Source organism: Schistocerca cancellata, chromosome 4, assembly GCF_023864275.1.
Source record: "Schistocerca cancellata isolate TAMUIC-IGC-003103 chromosome 4, iqSchCanc2.1, whole genome shotgun sequence".
NCBI lineage: Eukaryota > Metazoa > Arthropoda > Insecta > Orthoptera > Acrididae > Schistocerca > Schistocerca cancellata.
In genome coordinates, this window is record NC_064629.1 from 60583438 (window position 1) to 60607222 (window position 23785).

At 37.8% G+C, this 23785-nt stretch overlaps 1 protein-coding gene across 1 annotated transcript in view; it reads right to left on the reverse strand.

The window, feature by feature from the left end:
• LOC126184854 (protein piccolo-like) overlaps window positions 1-23785 on the reverse strand; it is a 173531-nt gene that overhangs the window by 79613 nt on the left and 70133 nt on the right. The window contains exon 2 of the mRNA XM_049927461.1: window positions 8519-8558. The gene's annotated coding sequence lies outside the window, so the exon portion shown is untranslated. The remainder of the gene's footprint in view (window positions 1-8518; window positions 8559-23785) is intronic.

Genomic DNA, 23785 nt, shown 5'->3' on the forward strand with positions numbered 1-23785 from the left:
AGTTTTTGCACATCATTTTATGTGGACGTGACCACCAACCAGCTGTCCGCTAGAATGAATCGTCACTGCCAAATTATGGCCAAGGACAGAGCTGACTGCTCACTGCTGAGTAATATATGCTCAAGTTCAATGGCTGGTTCACAACCCACACGGTTTGGATCCTTCCCTCCAGCACCAGCTTTTCTGAACTATACAGATGGGAGTAATCCTGGCAACACATCCTTCACTTGTGTAATGCTCCTTGCTTCAATATCTGATAGCATTGACATGCTCTGTCCAACAGTTTCCTTCTCTTCTGTCCTGTCACTCCCTAACAATACACATTTTTATGTCATTATCATTGTGCACCACACAAATTCACTGGCTCAGGTGACCATGAATCACATTCCTAGCCCCTGAATTTGTTCCCTCTGCCTACTACATTCCTATCCCACACACCTGCTACATCTCTTTGAGCCATCATGTACACCTTCCCATCCCTCCTTTGACCCAATGTCTCTCTCTCTCCCTCTATCCACCTCATTCAAGACAAACCCTCTCCCCAGTTCACTTGCTGATCTACAGTACTGTCATGATGTGTTCAGCTAGCACAATGTAACTACACAGTTTGTGTGTGTGTGTGTGTGTGTGTGTGTGTGTGTGTGTGTGTGTGTGTGTGTGTGTGTGTCTACTCTAGCTCACAGAAGTTGCATGCCTGTCGTCAACTCAATGCTTCCACTATTCAGACCGTGGCATAAAGGTATCCTTGACACTTAAATTATTCATATATGTTATTAGCCTTTATAAGTGGCATTGCAAAGACTAGTTTGAGATCTGCATTAAGAATCTATTTTTAAACTGTAAGTAAGAATTAGTTGGTAATAAGAGCCTCCAACAGCAACATACTACAGTGTTTGTGCAAAATTTCCAAGATTAGAGCAATGGGAATCAAAACAGTTTTTACATGCCTAAACTGTCTAGATCTTCTTCTTTCTGGTATGAGTTTTCATGTTTGCAGATGAAAGTTTTATTTTCTTACTCAGCTAAAATACAAAGTCTGTCCAAATAATTCTAGAACTTCGTTAACAAAGTTTTTCTATGCTTGGCTTTTACTTATTGTGCATGGTCTCCTTCAAAATACTCTCCTTCACAATTGATACACCACTTACAATGCTGTTTCTCCTTCTGGAAGCAGTTTGGGTATGCCTCTTACTGGATTGCATGAAACATCATCTGGGATTTTTCTTTTATCTCACATATAATTGCAAATCTTCATACTTCCAACAAAATTTTCAAGTTTGGAAATAAAAATAAGTCCACAGGAGCCAGGTCTGGAGAGTACAGAGGATGAGGCAGATGTGTGTTATCGTGCTGCAAGTGCAAGAGCCATGAATTGTCTCACCACATTTCAGACTGTTTCCTTCCTTCTCACATTAACTCACATGTATTGCAAAACATCCTGATATTACCACTGATTACTAGTTTGTCCCTGTGGTACAAATTCATGATAAACTAATCCTTCAATCTCAAAGAAAATCATAAGCATGGCTTTGACGTTTAACCTGACCTGAAAAGTATTTTTTGGTCTTCGAGGACCTTTCCCAACCCGTTGTGAAGATTGAACCTTGATCTCAACCTCGTAACCATAGATCCATGTCTCATCACCAGTTATGATTCTCTGAAGGCTCTTTTCCTCATTTGTGTGATTCAAAATATCTTCAGAGAATGTGAGGCAAAGGTCTTTCTGGATTTGACTCGTTAGATGTGGGACAAATTTGGTAGCAACATAATGCATTCCAAGGTGCTGTGTCAGGATTTCATGACATGATCCAACTGAATTCTCTTGGACAATCAGTGTTCAATTGGCATGGACAAATTCATTGACACTCCTGACATGAGCGTCATTGGTAGACGTCAAAGGGTGTCGTGAACAAGGTTCATCTTTAACTTCTGTCCAGCCATTTTTAAACTGGCTTAAGCATTCATCACTGCAGGCTTCTTGCATCATTTTATGAGTCTCTGTAAAAGTTTTCTTGAGTTTCATGCAAAATTTAATGCAGATACGTTGCACCTCTAACTCTGCCATCTCGAAACTCATAAACTGTGTGAGACAACGTGCTACTCCATACAGCCATGAACAATAACTAACAGCAGTTGCACATTATACACAGGCATGTGGAAGGATGCCAACTGCATTCTACTCCATCATATGTGGCCCAGTATTTCCATACCATCTCTCTCTCTCTCTCTCTCTCCCCTCTCCCTCCTTCTCTCTCTCTATCTCTCTCTTTTTTTATCTTTCTCTTGCATCTGAACAAAGTGATACAGTAGTTAAGACGCTGGAGATACAACTGGACTCACATTTGGGGGAGTAGAGTTCAAATCCATGTGCAGCACTACAGAATTATACTTCCTGTGAGTTTTCTAAAGTTGTTTGAAGCAAATACAAAGTTTATTCTATGAAAAGAAAATGGGTAATGTCATTTTTATCCTTGTCTTATCCGAATCTTATGACCTTGTCATTCATGGCATTTCCTCCAGTAAGTTGAAATAAAGCCTCAAAATTCTAAAAAAAGTTGTTTCACTGTGCGCAGTACTGAGTTCCCTAGCAGTGTGTAGATCCTGTAATGACTTCTATGTACAATATCACTGTCCATTTTCGTATGTTTTCCTTATTCAGTGCATGAATAGATGCACGCGAAGTCAAAATATAAATTTTTTCTTGGTAATTTTTATTGTTTTTTCCCTTTCTCTTCTCTTATTGCATTTCATATCATTTCAGTAATTAAAAAAAAAACTGAAAATATGAACCCCAACTGTACGTAGCGACAGAGCAGCCAAAGTTAGGGGTCATGTGTATTTGAGAGGCACTTGCTCATGTAAATGTATGTATGTTTTCTTTTCTTTTCTGAAGAAGTCTTTGGTCAAAAGCACAATGTGTAATAGTCTTTTATTGTACCTGTCTGCAGCTCAATATGTCATCTTTATGGAGAGTAGCAATCTATCCCATTTGTAGTATTGCTGCTATTCAGAACAAAGATTTTTATGATGGCATGGCTACACAATTAAAACCATCTGAATGAGGGACAAACATCATGACTACCTTCAAAATATAAAAATGAAACTGTTCTGCCAATAAAGTCTAAATTTGAATTATATTACTGTACAGCATACACCACCATGATAAAACAAGACTTTACTGACAAGAATCCCATACGTCCACCACACATACAACTTTTCACCTTGTCATTAAAATGGAAAATTAAAAGTAACATCATGTACATGCAGTCAGGAAGATCAGCCTGTAACAGACCAAGAAGGAACTATCCCACTTGCTCATATATCACTTCTGACATCAATACAATTTTTTCTTGATTTGATCTCATTTTGTTAGTAACACATGTATGTTAATTACACATAATAGCAAATTTTTATTCATGCTTTACTCCATTAAAATTTGTTATACACAGGATAATTTTCAGACTAGTCATGGGAATAATACAGTTGTTCAAGATGAAGATATGTTATTTAAAAGAATGTTCATGTTTTATGATTCATGCAATTGATATGGAGATGAAATTTTCAGTGAGTAAATAGCTGTTTATTTCTAATCTAACACAACTCATTTATAAGTCCATATTTTTTCTTTTCAATAAACATTTTCTATTTTCCAAAAATTTTACATTCCAAGAAAAGTTATTCATATTCATTATATTCATGATCCAGGAAGTTCAAATCTTAAATAATCATTTCTTCAAAAATTCAGTACCTTTGTTTTGTAGACTGGATTTTTCTGATTTAAAAAATGCATACTTCCACCAGAATAACTTGTTACTTTGTTAATCAATCAATTTGGAATATTTCTCCTCAAAACTTTTTGGCAGGCTTTGGGGATCCCCACATAAGTAGAAATCATTTTCATAAAAGAGAACCTATAGTTCTTCGTTTTTTCTGGTTATACAAACGATAAACTAATTCACTTTGTGTCCTCTAATTTTGCTATCTTTCATCTTTATATTAAAAATGTAATAACAAATCATCGTTTTTAATCTGATGCCCATTTATAAGTATGCATGTTGTGTGGTTATTCAGTCATTCGATGGTTATCAGTCATCTCATTAACATCATGTAATTGTTAGTTTGCATTCATTATGTCAAAAGCATGTAGTGTATTGGCAAATGGTGCAGTTACTATATGAGACCATCTGTGTCAGACATTCTGTATTAAGCAATCAATATGTTGGGACTGATATGGTCACAGGTTCGAATCCTGCCTCGGGCATCGATGTGTGTGATGTCCTTAGGTTAGTTAGGTTTAAGTAGTTCTAAGTTCTAGGGGACTGATGACCACAGATGTTAAGTCCCATAGTGCTCAGAGCCATTTGAACCATTTTGTTGGGACTGAATAGTACACATCATTGTGTTAATATGTCACTAGATAACTGTGTGGTATGCTACCTATGAAAGTAGTTTACACACTTGATATGAATGTTTAGATTGTATCCTATCGCAAAACTGACCATCGGACCATGAATATTAGTTATAAATAAGCATAAAGAAATCAAAAGTTCATAACTGCTGTGTAACAGTAAGTAAAAATTTGTGGTGCCTGCCTATGACTGTAGGTAAAGTGCAGCTTTTTTTGCATCCACACTAGTAGGGCAGGGTGGTGGACCCATTGCCCCAGCTGTTTATTATCCCAGAAATGATCCTTGGTATTCATCTGATAGGCTGAACTGACCTGGAGTCATCATGGAAGAATTCAAATGAGGAAAAATCTCTGCCCCTATCTGGAATTGAGCCTGAGACCTCCAGAGCCAGAGTCTAGTCCTTTACTCCTTAGACCACCGTGGCCACATTACTGCAGTGTGGTGTACATTATATAAAATATGTCCATAAAATATGTTCACAACACGAAGATCATCACCATTGAGTGGTAGTGAAGCTACTGAAGGTAGACTACCAGGTAAGCAGAGTTACAAGCTGAAGTCAATGAAGTGAACTTCCAATATTAAAGTACCATTTTTGGACATGAATTCTCTAGAAATCTTTAAAGTTGTAACTTGTACAGACTTATTTTTTCAGGAAAATTAAAAGTGATATACAGCCTCATTTGATGTGCAGTGTATCTTTTTTACCTCAAAAATACATATCACAGGCAGCTACAAAGAGTTTTCTGAGGAAATGGTAGGCACTCACTATTGAGAAAGAAATGAATGAAGGAAGGAACGTTGGGATTTAATGGACAATCAATACTGATATCATTTTAAATGGGCCACATACCCATACTGAAGAAGAATGGGGATGGAAATCAGTTATTTCTTTGTCAAAGTAACCATCTTAGCATTAACTTCAAGCAGTATAGGGAAACTATGGAAAACTCAAATCCGGATTACTGCACAATGATTTGAACATCTTTCCTTCTGAATTTAACTCTAGTGTCTTCACCAATTTACTACAGCTCATGACCATACCCTGAATTTCTATTAACATTTATGCCTGGATGCTTCCCGAAAGCAGAAGATTTTATATTTTATGAAGGATGGATTGAGATGGTGAAGAGGTGGAGATCTATTTGACATAATTTGCAAAATGTTCTGTCCTTATGGAGGATCTTTTCTTCAGTTCTATGCAATATCAATGTCAGTTGTTGACAACTCACATGTTTAAAACAGCAGTGGGCACAAATATCTTGAGCTTTACAAAAATAAAAAGGAAATTTCTAAGACAACGGAAGCGTTATCTTCAAAATAGAATATAACTAAACTTCTAAAAAAAGGCCAAACCCACATGTGGTATTTGCGATGGCATTCCCACATATGCTGCCAATGTGACTGCAGCATTTTTATTCGGTGCACCAGCAGGAAGGCAATAAGAGAGTGTCAGTTTATTCCGATTGCAGTGCCATCACCAGATAAGTGTTCCTGGTGGCACGCCACCAGCGCAGCCTCACTCTCTTGTGCATCAGCTATGCTAGGTGAAGGTTCAACTTCCAGATGAGCAATTAAGTGTCATTATAGGACAACATAGCTTGTGGCCTGACTCTACCAGGACTAGTATTCTTCAGTCAATGTTCTCATATGCTTGTGTAGTTCTGGTGCTCTGCTCGCTGTCATTATAAATAATTGTGCTGTTGTTGTTTTTGTTGTTGTCAATAAATATCTGTAGATACTACAATAATGTAGTTCCCACAAAAGCAACAAGTCACTGTCCTGAAAAACATTGTGATGAAACTCATGACTGGAGCTTGGAGTGCAGACCTAGAGACAAAACCTCAATAAGTTTTCACATGTCAGGCTGAGAATAAGCTTCTCCAATTTTGTGTATATTTCTACAAAGACAGTGGATTTAACAGTGAATGAATCTATGCTGAAGAGCCAAAGAAACTGGTACACCTGCCTAATATCATGTATGGCCCCCACAAGCACGTAGAAGTGCAACAACATGACTTGGCATGCACTTGAATAATGTCTGAAGTAGTGCTGGAGGGAATTTACACCATGAATCTTGCAGGACTGTCCGTACATCTGTAAGAATAGGAGGGGGTGAAGCTCTCTTCTGAACAGCATGTTGCAAGGCATCCCACATATGTTCAATAGTGTTCATGTTTGGGGAGTTTGGCAGCGAGTGGAAGTGTTTAAACTCAGAATAGTTTTCCTGGAGCCTCTCTGTAGCAATTTGGGATGTGTGGGGTGTCACATTGTCCTGCCAGAATTACCCAAGTCTGTTGGAATGCACAAGGGATATGAATGACTGCAGGTGATCAGCAGGATGCTTATGAACATGTCACCTGTCAGAGTCATACCTAGACATATGAGTGGTCCCATATCACTCCAACTGCACACAACCCACACTTTTGCTTAAAGAGTCCCCTGCTGACCTGCAGGATGCATGGCTTCATGAGGTTGTCTCCATACTTGTACACATCCACCCCTACAATTTGAAATGAGACTTGTCTGACCAGGCAACAAGTTTCCAATCATCAACAGTCCAATGTCAGTGTTGACTGGACCAGGTGAGCCATAAAGCTTTGTGTTGTGCAGTTCATGACTTGGTCTTCAGCTCTGAAAGCCCATATTGATGATGTTTCACTGAATGTTTCAGACACTTGCACTTGTTGATGGCCCAGCATTGAAATATGCAGCAATTTGAGGAAGGGTTGCACTTCTGTCACATTGAACAATTCCCTTCAGTTGTCATTGGTCCCATTCTTACGGGATCTTTTTCTGCCCACAGTGATGTCAGAGATTTGATGTTTTATCAGATTCCTGATAATATTCACAATACACTTATGGAATGGTCGTATGGGAAAATCTCCACTTCATCAATCCCTCAGAGACGTTGTGTGCCATTGCTCATGCACCGACTATAACACTACATTGAAACTCACGTAAATCTTGATAATCCACTACTGTTGCAGCAGAAACCCATCTAACAACTGCACCAGACACTTGTTGTCTTATATGTGTTGCTGACCACAGTGCTGTATTTTGCCTGTTTACATATCTCTGTATTTGAATTTGCAGTTTCTTTGGCTCTTTAGTACGTATTTGTGATTAGGGACAACTGAAACAAAAATTATAAATTGTGATTTAATTCACACAGTTTCACATCACAATGCTGCAGATGCATACTTTGAGTTAAAGAAGCTTTGAAGAGCTCACTAATGTTGACCTCATTAGACTAAACACAAAAGACTAACATGCTAATTCCTTTTACACCAGCATCAACATTTGACTGGTGCATTTGAAATCTGTCCTGATTAAATAATGTTACAATGAATTTTTACTACAGAAATATTTTGATTAAAGCTTAGTATTTCATAGTTTACTGGTTACTTTAAGGTTTTATTTATTGCAGTAAATAATTTCTCCTTGAACTTAGAAAACACACAAAAACTTCTGTCTTGTTATCAAATTAGGTCGTAAAAAGTTGCATTTTTCTGCAAGAGGTCTAAATAATTAGCTGGTAAACTGTAGTGGTACTATCACACTATGCTGAATTATATCTAAAGTAACTTCATTGTTTGTGGATTATTCTTCATCTATACTGTCTTACAAGTGAATTTTCTAAAGATAAAGAATGGACACCTGCAAAATCAAGATGCTAAAGCTATAATAAGAAATCAGTGTCCCAGAGGTTGAAAGAGAGGAGAGAGATGTGGAGGAAGAGGGGGAGGAGACAAAGAAAATGAGTATCTACTGTTTTGTGTCTGTTACCTGCTATTTTTGGTCATGCTTTTGGATACATTTTCATTACTTCTGCTCTCACATTATATTCAGACTTTTTCTTGTTTTTGTAACTAATTAACTCTGTACTTTTCATCTACTTTCTATATCTTCTCTTAGGAGCTACAAAGAAATAAAATTGGAGTAGGAATGTTAACAATACATTTAAAACTTTTACATTTGTTCTTTATAACCTGATCTACTTTTGGGAAGTGTAGCTCATCTATTTGCCTATGTTCTTGTTCATAATGTGTTCTTACTATGCTAGTAACTTAGAAGTCATGCAGTTAAAATTTTTCCTAATTACTGACCTTGAGTTTGACTAGCAGTCCCATAACCAAGACATGATACCTGTGATCAGAAATGTTGCAACATTTGAGAGAAGTTAGAGCCAAGGCAGTTACTTGACTGAAGCTATTAACACCATTGCAAGGCACATGCATATCATAATTAAGTGCCACCATTAGGATGCACCATAGTGATATTTTCTTAGAAATTCCTACATAAAAATTTGGATGACAATGAAAACTGAATCTCTAAGATCTCTGCTTCAGAAAAAAATTAAATGGAGTAAAATGTCAATTGAGTTCTCTGTCTGAAAGAAAATATTAAACCAGTTTGCATATTTGTAGCACAGTGATTTACATAAACTAGAACAAATGCATCTGATGGCAAGTTATGAATCTTGACACACACATTTCATATCAACTCTGGAATGGGACCAAAGATGTCAGTCACTTTAAAACTGAAAGCAGGCTATAACATTCAAATAGTTTTATTCTTTGAGTTCCTTCATTTCTCTTATGAAGTGCTGTAATGTTATGCATCAGCATGCATTTCAGAAGATATAGAGTAACTCAGAATGACATAAATAAACTCTTCAGTGTCTGTTCAGTGTTTGCTGCCACACACAAGATAATTTGCAAATCTGACTGTGGTTAACAATTGAAGAACTAATGAAGGTTATACAAAAACACTTTTTAAGGAACTGATTTAAAACTGAAATGGAATAGTTAATATACTAGACTTTAATATACAATAGAGTCACTTTAATTATGACAAAAATCAAGTTACATAACACATGTATGACTGTACAATAAGTTACATAGTACATGTCTGACTGTACAACAAAATACACACTTATCTTTCTCAATTTTTTTTACCTGAAAGTATCCCATAGATTGTGGATAATGGAATACAACTGACTATTTAATGTGCTCCATTTACTTGCATTTATTTCAATTTCTTGGAGTAACATCACTTATTTAATTTTCACATTAATGTTTTTTCTCATGTTCTTACTTGATCTTGTGTCACATTTCAAGCACTTCTTTTAGTTTCCAAAGGAGTCTTCTTTCACTTAGTAATTAACATATAATATAGTTAATGCTGCTAGTAGTATGGTGTTCCTTGTCACTATTTTGCTCAAACTTCAAGAAAATGACATATGGCAATGTAAAAGAAGGAAGGAATCATATGATTGCAAGATTTCAGAAGTAAGATTTTACCTTCAGAAATCAGAACAAAACAGATGTAACAAACTGCAGAAGGTAACAAGGAGAAATTTAAAAGCACTTGGATACAAGAATGAAGTCCAGAAAATGAATGTTGAGAAAAAAGATAATTCTGGAAAAGTCAGTGAAGCGAAAATAAAGGAATGCAGAGGACTAGTCAACAGTAAGGATACTTAGCAGAAATAATAAGCAGATTGTACTGAAACAATCTATAAAATAGTCAGTTACAAAATAGTAACTCTTCAATAACCCTGAATACCAGTAATTATGTGCATGGTAATCTGTTTTCTGAGACACAATGGAACAACCCATTTGATCTTATGGGCTTATGGATATTTTCCCTTAGGAGCTGTGATTTACTGTATATTTAAAATGTTTATAAAACAGAAGATGTCATTGTGTAGATAGTAATATCAGGAATATTAAGTAACAAATGATGCAATATAAATAGATGAATTGCAGAAATGAAAAGAACTGGATGCCTATTAAGAAATAAGACAATGAGTAAAGGTAATAACTCACCACATAGATAAAATGCTGATATACCATAAACATGACTCACAAGTTTGCTAGCTTTCAGGTTGGTTCTTCTTTATCTAACCCTCTGTCCATATCAAGACAACTAACCATCAACAATACCTGCATTTTGATAGCTGTCATCTCTTCCACAGCAATAAGTCAGTTCCATACAGAGTGGATACTCATTGATGAAGCATCTGCAGTGAAGACCAATCCCTTGCCACACAAATAGACATTACCCCACAGACCATTCTTCAGATAGATTTTCCATCCCAAATATACATACACCCCTATTTCTCTGACCACTCTTAAAATCCAGTTGAAAATAAACACCCCCCTCAACACCTACTATTGTCCTGAACTGTAACAACTGAACCGTGCCTTTTGCCAGGGCTTTGGCTATTTCCCATTGTGTCTGCCTGTTCAATATGCCCACCCAACACATCCTATTCCAATCCCATGATGGGCTTATCCTACCTTATAACAGGAAGGATCACCTCTGAAAGTAGTCATGCTACACACCAGCTCTTTTCTACTTTCTGCACAGTATTTTTTGTAGGAATGACCAGCAACCAGCTACCCTCTCAAATGAATGTACAGAACTAAACTGTGGCTAAGAGTAGAGCTGACCACCCAGCAGCAGAACATGCTGCTGAACAGATGCTCCATTTCAGTGGTTGATTCACAATCCACAGTATCTGAATCCTTTCTCACAACACCTGCTTCTCTGCGTTACATAGATGGGATTTGCTTGTAACATGCCCTTCACTCTCATAATCTTCCTGGCTTCAAAAGCCACGAATTCCTGCCCCACATCCTCTCAGTCCTCCATATCATGCCTCCTGCCTGGAACCAGAAGGTGCTCACCACTTATTCTGTACACCAGCTGGCTCTCCCTCCCAGCCTTCAGGCAACCTCTCCCAATTCTTTTTATCACTTGTTACCTTCTTCTTCTCTCTCCTTCCCACTCCACCTAACACAACCCCTCACTCAAGTCAAGCTCAAGTGGTGATAGAATGGCTGATTGCATCGGAACACCAGATGCTATTGGGTCAGGGATATGCAATTTACCATAGTGGCATCCAATTGAAAGACTTGCCCCAGGCCATTGAGCTATATCATATTATTATTACATTGCATACATACATGTGTGTGTGTGTGTGTGTGTGTGTGTGTGTGTGTGTGTGTGTGTGTGTGTGTGTGTGTGTGAGTGTGTGTGCATGTGTGTGTGTGCATGTGTGTGTGTGTGTATGTGTGCACATGTGTGTGTGTGTGCATGTGTGCACTCCAGCTCTTAAGAAGGATTCATCTAAAAGCTAGCAGTTCTCTGTCGTGTTCATATGCCTATAGAAGCCTCAGCACTGCAACTATCTGATGAGTCGTTAGCTTTATTCCTTAAATTATTTTTGTTCCAATAAGGACTTCCCATTACCATGTGGATAACTATTTTAGGGCCATCAGAAACAACACAAAGTAAATATGAGGCACTTATGGGAACCTATTTGCAGAACAAAATCAATTTCTCTAGCCATATCTCTTCTTTCCTCTGTCCAACTGCTGCCACACTTTTGCCTATCATGGAAGCCCTTTATGTTGTTGATCAGTGTCCAGTACTTTAACCATTTAGATATGTCTTTCTCATTCAGTCCAACAGCCTTGAGATCCTTCTGTACGTTCTTGGCACTTTTATCAGAGACTCACGGCCCACTTTATAATACATTAAAAATCTGCTTCACATCCTACCTGAACAGATGTTTGTAGAACTTTTGCTGTCATTTTCTCATTGACACTATCAGCTATTCATTATCCCTGTATCTTCTTCTCTTTATTGCATTCTGTGCTGTTTATCTGTTATCTTAGAAACTATTATTTTACAAGGGATTTTTAGTCATACTTCTTGGCTTCTCTCAGTACAATCTTTCTGTCCATCTGAGTTAGTCACTTTGATCAGTATCTTATAGTGCCTCAGCTTAGATTTCCTTTGTCTTGTATAAAACATGTGTCTCATGGAAAGTAGTAGCCATCTTCTATAATCTGCAGTCATTAGCTTCTTCTTTTTCTAGTTTTTATCCGTGGAATTTTACCAAGATGTCTGAAACAGTCCATTTATTTTTTCTATTTACCATACTGTGTTTTCTATTTTATTTTATTTTTTGATAGCATTACCAGGTCATCTGTGAACGCAAGGTAATTGACTCTGAGACTGTCCTTTGAATCACCAAACTAAACACTATTCAGTAACTCTTCTCAGCTAATTCATTTTTCCATTCTTGGGTGACTTACTCTAACAGGTAGTTGAAGAGAAACCACAGTTTTAATTAAAAACTCTTTGGAGTGTTCTCCCATGAGTTTACTTTGGAATGTGCAAGTCTTAGAGTTTGTTTGAAAATCTGCACAGTTTTTGGGTTCATTCCAAATTCTGTTAAGATGTAAAACTTATCCAAAGACAGAGGGAACCTAGTTCTGACAACAGATAGACATATTTGTCTCCCATAATATACTGTCAAGTAAAAATACAGAGAATTATTATTTATTATTCTTTTGCTTCTCTGTGACAACCATGTTTACATACTGGTGAAAAAATAAAACTGTATTTAAGTTGGAGTCTCTCAGTGGCTCATTCTACATTCATGTCACTTTTTTATATATTACTGACATCTGATTTACATGTGGAAACAAAATCAGGAATGGATACTTTTGGGAGTAATAAAGAACTACAGAAAGTGCTTGCTGAGGAGAATCTTGAGAAAGGCACAGAAAACTGATACAAATGCTTAAATTGATGATGAAACTGTTTAGTGGTACTGTTCATAAAAAAGCTTTGAAATAATACACTGACTGGTTTGTCCACTTTTATTTGTGTAGGGCATTTTCTTTATTTTTATATTTATTCTCTTGTAAGTACTAATGCAGAAGACATTTCAGTGTCATGTGACCTTATTGTTATGACTGGTGGTATTTCTGTAATTTGTTACTTTAGTGAATTTATCCATTTTGGTAGTCTGTGATGTGAGATATGTCATAAGAATGAAATGCTTACACATGGTTTAAATGATGCATGCCCTTCATGCACTATACTAAACTTCACAAATCAATAGGTATATCATAACTTTCAAATTAACACTGAAGCATTAACTGTAACAAAATAATGTGAATTTACTTCTGAAGTTTATTGTGACAAAAGTATTACTATTTGTGGATCTAATATTGAGGAAGAATGGTGAAATATTATATCTAATCAGGGCAGCTGCTGGGCATAGAAAACAGATATAGGGTACTTGTATGATCACTTTTTAAAACTATCATAAATTGAATCAATATCCTTTACATGATATAAGCATGTGTAACCTACAGCAGGAAAAAAGAAAAGAATACAAATTATAGTCTTTACCAAAGAACTAAATGTGAAAATACTATGGCCCCAGTAATAAACATTTGTCATCTTCTATACATGTAAAAAATGATTTTTTTTGTCCTGTTTGCACTCCTATACCATTGATACAATTGTGAAGAAACTTTAGTGAGTTGTTGAGCACAGGGCCAAAATGGTCTCAAAATTCATACACCCATTTTACAATTTGTGGAACACAAGTCATTTCAACACAGAAAATTATGTGAGTTGTTGTTTGCACACCTGTGAAGGTTCCTGAACTAGCACATCCATTTTATAACAGGTGGTGTGTTGTTTCAACAAATGTATGTATTTCATACAGTTCAGGAGAAGATAATGTGTTTTTGATTATGAGTGTGCATGCATAACATAACTGAATTGAATGAAATACAAAGAGCAAAATTCCATTTCATATGTGATGTAACAAGTGGTGTTGAGTGTGAAATGATAATTGTCAGTTGACATTAGAGAATAGATATAGCATGCATTTTCTTTTCATTTTCCTAGGGAACTTGCAATAGTTGACACAGAGCACTATTTTCTTAAATTTATCAATGTCTTGTAGAAATGGTTTAGGTCAGCAACTATATTATAAATTTAGGAAATAATTTTTATCTGTTCTGTTACTTTTTACTAACTTTTAGTGTTGACATATTTTGGTGCATGCTGCAGTTACTTTCAAGATTGTCATTTAGCAGTCTGTTACCATGTACTGCACTGTGAATAAAAATTTATGTTTCGCCATATGAAACCCTACTATATTGCAGAGTTGCAGATCAATGACTGTAGGTCAAAAGGAACTTAAGCCCCACTCAATGAACATGAAGCTATGATGGGAGACTCTATCTTTGATGCTCATCAGAGTGAAGAGGATGTAACAACATGAACAGAACATGAGGATCTGCTGGTACCACCATACAGTGGAACATTGATAAGATAGAAATCTTGCTGAATGTAATGTGGCTGAACATATAGTGCCACTGGCTGGCTACATGCAGGTCCCCAATTCAAACTCAAAAACCAGCAGTTATTTGTTATTTAGTTTTTAATACTTCTGGGAGGTTCTTGAATTTGTAATGTTTGTGTAGTCTGTAATATTTTATGTTTGTGTGAATGACAGCGTTCTGAAATATTGTATGTTCATACAAATAGCTGCCCTCTCCATCTGCAAGGTCAGTTCAGTTCTGACTCTATGCTGGTATCAGTAATAAATGTGCTTTAAGATGTAAGTGCTTTACTTCATTGCCAAGTCTGCCTCTGGATTTGGACTTGACTGTGATTTAGACATGACTATATGCAAACCACAATGCTTATACTAATGGATAAATGTAGAAAGCATAATGAACTCAGCACCACTGGAAAAAAAAGCTGCAACACATGGTTATAATGATACATTTATTGATACCCTAACACAGAAAAGAAAAAAAAAACAATAATAAACCAATTGCCCCACAGAAAATAAAAAAAGAAATCCATTGTTTGCATACCATTTGCAAGCACACACTTCTACAGAATAGCAAAGATTTTCAGACTGCATAACCTTAGCATCACTTTTGGAACACACAAAAAATTGCAACACACCCTCAGACACAGGTGGAACCTGTCACCTATTCTTGCACCTCTTCTGATTGTAATGTAACATTTTTTTTCCTTTAATGGATCAAATTTTGCAGAAAACTCATGAGACAATTATGAAAAACAGTAATTTTGTTTTCATGCCCTATGCCATCAAAAATGTAATTCAAAGTGTATATTCTCAATCACTAATAATAATGCATAAGTTAATTTACCTTGCAGATAATTTTCATAAAGAGATATTCATAATCTAAGATTCTTAAAAAACTTTTGCAGATGAAATTTTGAAAGTGAGCTAATAGATGTTTGTGGCTTAGTTGGTACAGCTCATTTTAAGAGCCTCATTCTCTTCTTTTCCATAAAGCTCTTACTTTTTCTAAAAAGTCCTCCTCCTGAAATTATTCATGATCAAAATTTTTATTTTTCAGAATGTTCCATTATTAAATAGTGATTATTTTCAAAATTCAGTCCCATGGTTTTGTAGCACTGATTTTTCTGATTAAAAAATGTCCACTGTCACTAGCAAAATTTATTAGTTTACTAATTATTCAATGTAGAAAATTTTATTCAATTTTGATGGGCTAAGGGAGTGTCCACACTACTAGAAAATATTTTCACAGCATAGTTCTTAGGAACTATATTTTGTCAAATTTCCCATTATCCAGCCCATAGTAAAACAGATTTGCTCCTTTGCTCATTGTAATTCCATGTCCACTAATTTTATTCTCCTTTAAGTTGATATGAAGAGCATAATAACCAATTTTGTGTTTTATACTTACACTCACCTATAAATGGTTGTGCAGGACAATAATTCAAGTAGTTAGCACTTGCTAGCCAAATTGCAAACACCTATGTTTGTCTGTCAGCTACCAAATTTTGAACATTTTTGTGAACTTCTTTGTGTCTATAGTTTGCATCCATTTGATCAATAGCTTAGTGTTTCTCCAAATGTACAACAAGGCAGTTAGTGCTGAATTAAAGGGCATGAAGTTAGTCAGCATACAATAGTAAAATTTTACAGTACTATTTAACCTGTTTGTGACAACATATAATTTGTTGGTGAGTCTCGAATGTTATGTGAAGATTATGTAACTCTGAACTAGTGTGATGAAGAAGTATCTATATGCACCATATCTATGTATCTGTGATCTAATTTACTGCCATGAAATGTAAGATTATTTGTTGATCACTGTTTCTTACATATGTGGTTTACACTGAGATGACAAAGTCATGGGATACCTCCTAATATCATGTCAGACCTCCTTTTGCCTGGCATAGTGCAACAACTGAACATGGCATGGATGCAAAAAGTTCTTGGGAGTCCCCTGCAGGAATACTGAGCCATGCTGCCTCTATAGCCATCCCTAATTGCAAAAGTGTTGCTGGTGCAAGATTTTGTTCACAAAACGACCTCTTGATAATGTCCCATAAATTTTCAATGGATTTCAATTTGGGCAAACTGGGTGGCAAAATAATTCACTCAGTTTGTCCAGAATGTTCTTACAACCATTCATGAACAATTGTGGTCTGATGATGTGACATTATTGTTTGGTCACATGAAGTGCATGAATGGCTGCAAATGGTCTTGAAGTATGTGAACAGAACCATTTCCAGTCAGTAATGGGTTCTGTTGGACCAAAAGACCCAGTCCATTCCATGTAAACATACCCCACACTTGAAAGTCTCTTCGGGTTTGCTGCCGGATCCTAAAATCAACTTGACTCGATATTTCGGTGATCCAACTGTTCACCATCTTCAGGAAATGCTGCTTCTGCTGATGAGTCCAGCTGAGAACTGATGCAAGATTGCAATTCGACATCCTATATAGGCCACCGTTCAGTACACGGTGCATGCGCCGCCCATCACGGTTTCTGCCTTACAAAACAGGGAGGTGGCACCGCCCTTAGTGAAACACTGCTGGCAGCGATATATCGCAATCCATGCCGCACCGAAGAACGTTCAGTTTTAATGTGAGATAATACGGGATTCCACATTTTGCTAAGAGGAAACCCATTGTCTCTGTTGATTAAATTATCAGCCGACCTAATTTCAATCGCCTCTTTATAGACACTATTCCAAAAACCGGAAATGTTGGCAATCACAACAGTTTCCTCAAATTTCATTTTGTGTCCCTCATTTAGGCAGTGTTCTGCTACGGCCGATTTTTCCGGCTGTTGTAGCCTCGTGTGACAGCGATGTTCCACACATCTGTCAAGCACTGTGCGAATAGAACGGCCAACATAAGCTTTCCCACATTGACACGGAATTTTGTACACTCCGGGTTTCCTAAGTCCCAAATCATCCTTCACAGAGCCGAGAAGAGCCCTAATCTTAGAAGGTGGATGGAACACACTCTTAATGTTAAAATTCCTTAAAATTCGTCCAATCTTAAACGATAAGCCTCCAGCATAAGGAAGAAAGGCCACAGACCTATGTTCCTCTTCGTACGCCTCCAGAGATGGTCCAAATTCCATAGCCTGACGAATCTGTTTCTCGGTGTATCCATTTTCCTTAAAAACAGTCATCAAATGCTCAAGTTCTTGGGTTAAGCTGTCTGCGTCGGAAATGGCATATGCTCTCCATACCAAAGTCCTAAGGACGCCACTACGTTGGTGTGGTGGATGAAAACTCTTAGGGTGCAGATATCAATCTGTATGTGTCGGCTTTCGGTGAACACTGTGTCCCAAAGTTCCATCTGGTTTTTTATAAACCATTACGTCTAAAAATGGAAGCATCCCATCATTTTCAACCTCCATAGTAAATTTGATATGGGGATGAAGACAGTTGAAGTGGTCCAAAAATCTGTTAAGAGCATCACGTCCATGTGGCCAGACGAAGAATGTATCGTCCACCTATCTCCAGAAGCACATTGGTTGCAAAGCTGAATTCCTCAGTGCCATGGCCTTGAAGTCCTCCATAAATAAATTGGCGACTATGGGTGACAAAGGACTACCCATAGCCACTCCGTCATTCTGTTCAAAAATGTTACCATTAAATAAAAAATACGTGGAGGTCAGCACATGACGACAAAGCTTCACCAGCTCTTCATCCAGTCTTTCACTGATCAAGCTAAGGGACTCTTCCAGAGGAACATATATCTAAAAAGAAAGATGATGAGACTTACCAAACAAAAGCGCTGGCAGGTCGATAGACACACAAACAAACACAAACAAACACACAAAATTCTAGCTTTCACAACCAACGGTTGCCTCGTCAGGAAAGAGGGAAGGAGAGGGAAAGACGAAAGGATTTGGGTTTTAAGGGAGAGGGTAAAGAGTCATTCCAATCCCAGGAGTGGAAAGACTTACTTTAGGGGGAAAAAAGGACAGGTATACACTCGCACACACACACATATCCATCCGCATATACACAGACACCTACCAGCGCTTTTGTTTGGTAAGTCTCATCATCTTTCTTTAAGATATATTCTTTCCACGTGGAATGTTTCCCTCTCTCTCTCTCTCTCTCTCTCTCTCTCTCTCTCTATATATATATATATATATATATATATATATATATATATATATATACAGACACACACACACACACACACAGACAGATATATATATATACACACACACAAACACACACAGATATACAAGACAGGCACACCTCGAGCACACAACTGCTATCCCCGGCAGCTCTAGTTAGTTTGCAGTCGGGGCTACGGTGGCCCAAGATAGCAGTCACTCGTGTGAGGTGTACCTGCTTTCTGAAGAAGGATAAGTGTGCAACAGTCTTTTTGTTGTGCATGTCTGCAACTGAATGTATCATATTTACAGTCAGTAGCAATGTATCCTTTTCACAAATTATTTATCAGTGTGTTAATTCCATTTTAAATTATCATCTATCTGACTGAATAAGTATTATGCATCTCTGGATACTATCATCATGGTTATGGAATCTCGACTTACGAGTTTCTGCAGTAGTAGATGTTAAATTGTTTCCCAGAAACCATGTAAATACTTAATCAGCTATTATCTTGACTGTGTTTGGGGCCGTTCAGCTACAGCCTTTAACCAGAATGCTAATATTTCCATCAATGTATTCAGTTTTTGACTGATAATTTCATTATTTTTGTAAGCCATTTATATTTAATGAAAAGAGCTCCTGGCCAAACACAGTGCCTTGTGGGATGTTACAAAAAATATTCTCCCAAACTGAGCTTAGTATTTATACTAGGGTGGAGACTGTTACAATAGTCTGCGGCCGTCAGCTGCAATATTGATTTCATGCAGAATATATTTTTCTTGCCACCAGTAAAAGTTAAATGAACATGATATATTAGAAACTAGTCTGTAAAACCATCACCAGAAATAATTTATTTTGCAAACACCATTGGTCTTCTCATATATATAAAAGTCCAGTGGTAGTGATGAGAAAGTTTCAGTTTCAGAGAAAGTATATAATTTTTTATCATCACTAATCTACAGAGGAGCCATTTAGCAGCATTCTTTCTTCCAGGATGACTATTCCAAAAAGATATGGAGGGGATCTTGGGGATTGAGAAGCCACTTCACAGTATTTAATCTTTTCATTATCAAATCACAACAGGGTTTGTGGCACTGAAAACCAAATCCTCAGGTGACATGTATCTAAGTCATAAGAGCTAAGTAGCCTGATCATGGAACCCAACATTCATTGTCAGACCAAACTAATAAACCATTAAATGGCTGTACATCAATGAATCACAGCCAGCTGGGCATAGGGATCAAACTCCAAAATGTTTGGTTGAACCTCAATTCCAGTTCATGTGCATTCCCAGAACATGGAATATGACTATGTACTGACAGCTGTGTTCCATGTTCCGGAAATGCACATAGACTGGAGCTTGGACACCACCATCCATTTTGGACTTTGATCCCTATATTCAACTGATTGTGATTCATTGTTGTGTCATCATTTAACACTTTATTAGTTAGTCTGAGAATGAATGTTCATTTCCATGTTATGGGCTAGTTAGCTCTTATGACTTAGTTACACGTTATCTGAGGATGTGGTTTTCAGTGCCACAAAACTGACTGTGATCAGGTAGTTAAAAGATTAAATACAACTGAAGTCAGTTCTTAATCCTCAAAATGATTAGTCATAGCTGTGGTTCACCTATCTACAAGGTTTCCTGCAATATGGAGGAGAAATTATATGATGCTTGCAAAGAACGTGATAGGTACTGGCAAAAGTAAAGCTGTGAGGGGAGGTCATTGATAGCTCAGTGGCTAAGAGCATCACCCACAAAAGTTCAGGTTCAAGGTTCAAGTCCTGGTCTGGCACAGAGTTTTAATCTACTAGAAATGTTCAAGAAATAATATCATTCAAAAACAATGTAGTACTTTGTAGGGATCCTTGACAGTCACACATTGGTGTTCTGCCTTGGAAAGGGTTCACTTTACTGTAATGCCATGGTCTAACTCTTAAGAGAAAAGTACGAGGGCTATCCACAAAGAACATTATGTTTTCGTTTGTGCCCGTTAGGGATGGGGCTAGTGCGGCCATCTTGGTGTCATGGCATTCCGCCGCTCAGTCGGCATCCTGCCGTGCAAGTGAGAGGTTCGTGCTGTACTCCGTTGAGTTACTGTGACAGTTTGAAATGTCAGCGTTAGTTGAAAATGCCGCGAAGTGTGAAGTGCATGCTGTAATAAGGTTTCTGACTGCAAAAAACCATACACTGATAGAAATCTATCGGCAGCTTTGTGAAGTGTATGTGGACAACATAATCACTGAAGGTGGAGTGTGTCAATGGGTCATAAAATTTAAAAATGGCCGAAATAAGAGCGAAGTGGAAGACCCAGCATAGTGACTGCCTGACTTGTCAAAAAAGTCGATGCCGTGGTCCATGAAAAACGTAATTTCACAATAACGGAACTCTCTATGAGTTTTCCACAAATTTCATGAAGTTTGTTGCACAAATGGCTGCACTGTTAACGTTTCTGGATGCTTACGAGAAAGATGGTGACTCATTACTCGATCGCATCGTTACTGGTGATGAAACATGGGTTAAGCATGTGAACTGTGAGACAAAATTGCAGTCAATGCAGTGGGGGCACACAAATTCCCCCCAAAAACCCAAGAAATGCATGCAGACAATGTCGGTAAGGAGGGTGATGGCGACTGTCTTTTGGGACAGAAAAGGTGTGATTTTTGTGGATTTCCTGGAAAGAAGCACTACAATAAACTCTCAAAGGTATTGCCAAACTCTGCACAACCTCAGAAGAGCAATACAAAACAAGCGCAGGGGAAAGTTGGGCTCAAAGATCTTGCTGATTCACGACAATGCCCGGGCCCACACGGTAAATGCCGCTTGTGAAGTTCTCGAATATTTTAAGTGGGAGTTATTTCCTCATCCGCCGTACAGTCCTGACCTGGCACCGAGTGACTTCCACTTATTCCCGGCAATGAAGAAGTGGTTGGCTATGCAGTGTTTCGATGACGACGCACAGCTTCAAGAAGAGGTAACCACGTGGTTGAAGGCGCAGGCGGCCAAATTTTATGATGAAGGAATTTCCAAGCTCGTCCATCGCTACGATAAGTGCCTTAATTTAAATGGCAACTATGTAGAAAAGTATTATTTAAGTGTGGCTTTCATCTGCATATAATAAAAAAAATTTCCTATACTTTATTTATTTTTAATTCCAAAACGTAATGTACTTTGTGGATAGCCCTCGTAATAAATGGTAAGTAAGGCACAAGAAGGGTTGCATTAGGTGCCATGGGCTGGAAGCCGCCTTTGTGGCAGCATGTAGAAGGTACAGTATAAACAGAGAAGCAAGTCAGTTGCATAGTGAAGGCTGCTGACCACATCAGAAAACAGCATAGCATGAAAATAGCCACCACAATGGATGAGGCAATGTCACAATACTGGACTGACCTCTGTTATAAATGACATAATAACTGCAAATTTTAGCAAAAAAATGTGCTGGAGAGAGGTATAAATAGTGCTGCACATTGAGGCAGGGAAGATTCATCATTGATTCACCATCCTGTCATCTTCTCCATATTGCTGCCTAGTTCTGCAGCACCACCATGACACCAGCGCCGTGCTGAGCCACAGGATGATGGAGCATAGGCCGTGGGTTTGAGTCTGGGATGCACACACTGCTTTCAGCACCAAATCCCCAGCACTGCCAGCCTACCACTGTCACCTGCTGCTGCCAGCAATGAGTTCCACATGGGACTTGGTGCCACAACACCAACTGCTGTCCAAACCCTGACAAAGGGCAGTGTGTCACATCCCGAGCAGAGCAGTCTCCACACTCTGCTGCAGTGAATGTGCTGGGGCCAGAGGGGATGCCACCATTGACAAGAGAAGCAGATCACAACTGATGTCATGGCTATGACCTAGTAGGCTGCTGGCTGCCTGTGGACCTTCTGTCAGCATCACTGGACATCACCACAACACTCCAGGTGTACACCACTGCCCATATGTCACTGCCAGCCAGGGGCAATGAGGAGAGGAATGTTTGCCTTGACTGAGACACAAAGCAGTATGTACCAAAGTGAATAAAGATGCTGTTTGTTGTCAACAGTTTTTGACTGGGCCACTTTGACCCCACCACTGACTCATACCTCACCCCTCACTACAGTGGAATATTGTACCTACATGTAAAAGTGATTGATGTCCAAATAAACCATAAGATATGTCTAATTTCAGGCGAAATCAGATCTACTCAATCACACCATTAGAGGCTACCACCTTCAGTAATATGCAGATGCTAGTGGTCACAGTAACGGTTGGGTTACTGTGACCATGGTACAGGGATCTAAAGTAGCAGGCCTAGAGACTTAACAGTTGAGAAGTTACTGCTTATCACACATTTCAGATATTTTAGATGTATAACAGAGATAGAGGTTCATCTTGCTATGTTTCTACAATGCTGTTGGTTCTTAGGATGAGGAATCATTGTAAAGAAAGGGTCTGTGCCTGTATGGGTTAAAGGTGCATTGAATTGTGCTAAGATTAAAGTTGTTGGTGATGTCACACATTATGACAGAAACTGAAACTGAACATTTCAGATGTGTGAGGTGTATAACAGACTGTACTCCAAGGTTGTTCAACCATTAATAAACAGAAATGTCAATGATATATGAGAGAACAGACTATGTTCAAGAATATCCCACAGAAGAGCAGTGGAGAACTGGAAAACTGCTGATTTCGACCCAATAAGTAAGCAGATTCAGATACAGAATCAAGCAACCCAACTGGAACTTTGCAATATGCCATGCACAAGCAACTGCTGCTGCTGCTGCTGGCTTTGAACTGATGTGTGTAATGAACCTTGCCACCTTGGAACTTTCACATGTTAACTGAAATGTTTGATTCCCTAAAAACATTGACCAGAATTGTGTTAATTTTCTTACTTAAATTATATATTTCTGTTTGTAAATATTTCTGATTATATCTGACAGCCACAAAACTAATTTACTGATATATTTTTTATTCTTCATGTTGCTCTGTTTTGTAACATCGATCATGTACTATGAAAATTAGTAATCGCAACTGTCAACTTAAATTACCGAAAAACAAATTTACAGTAAACATAATATTTTTATGCTTCAGTTTTCATGTAAACAAAATTTCTACC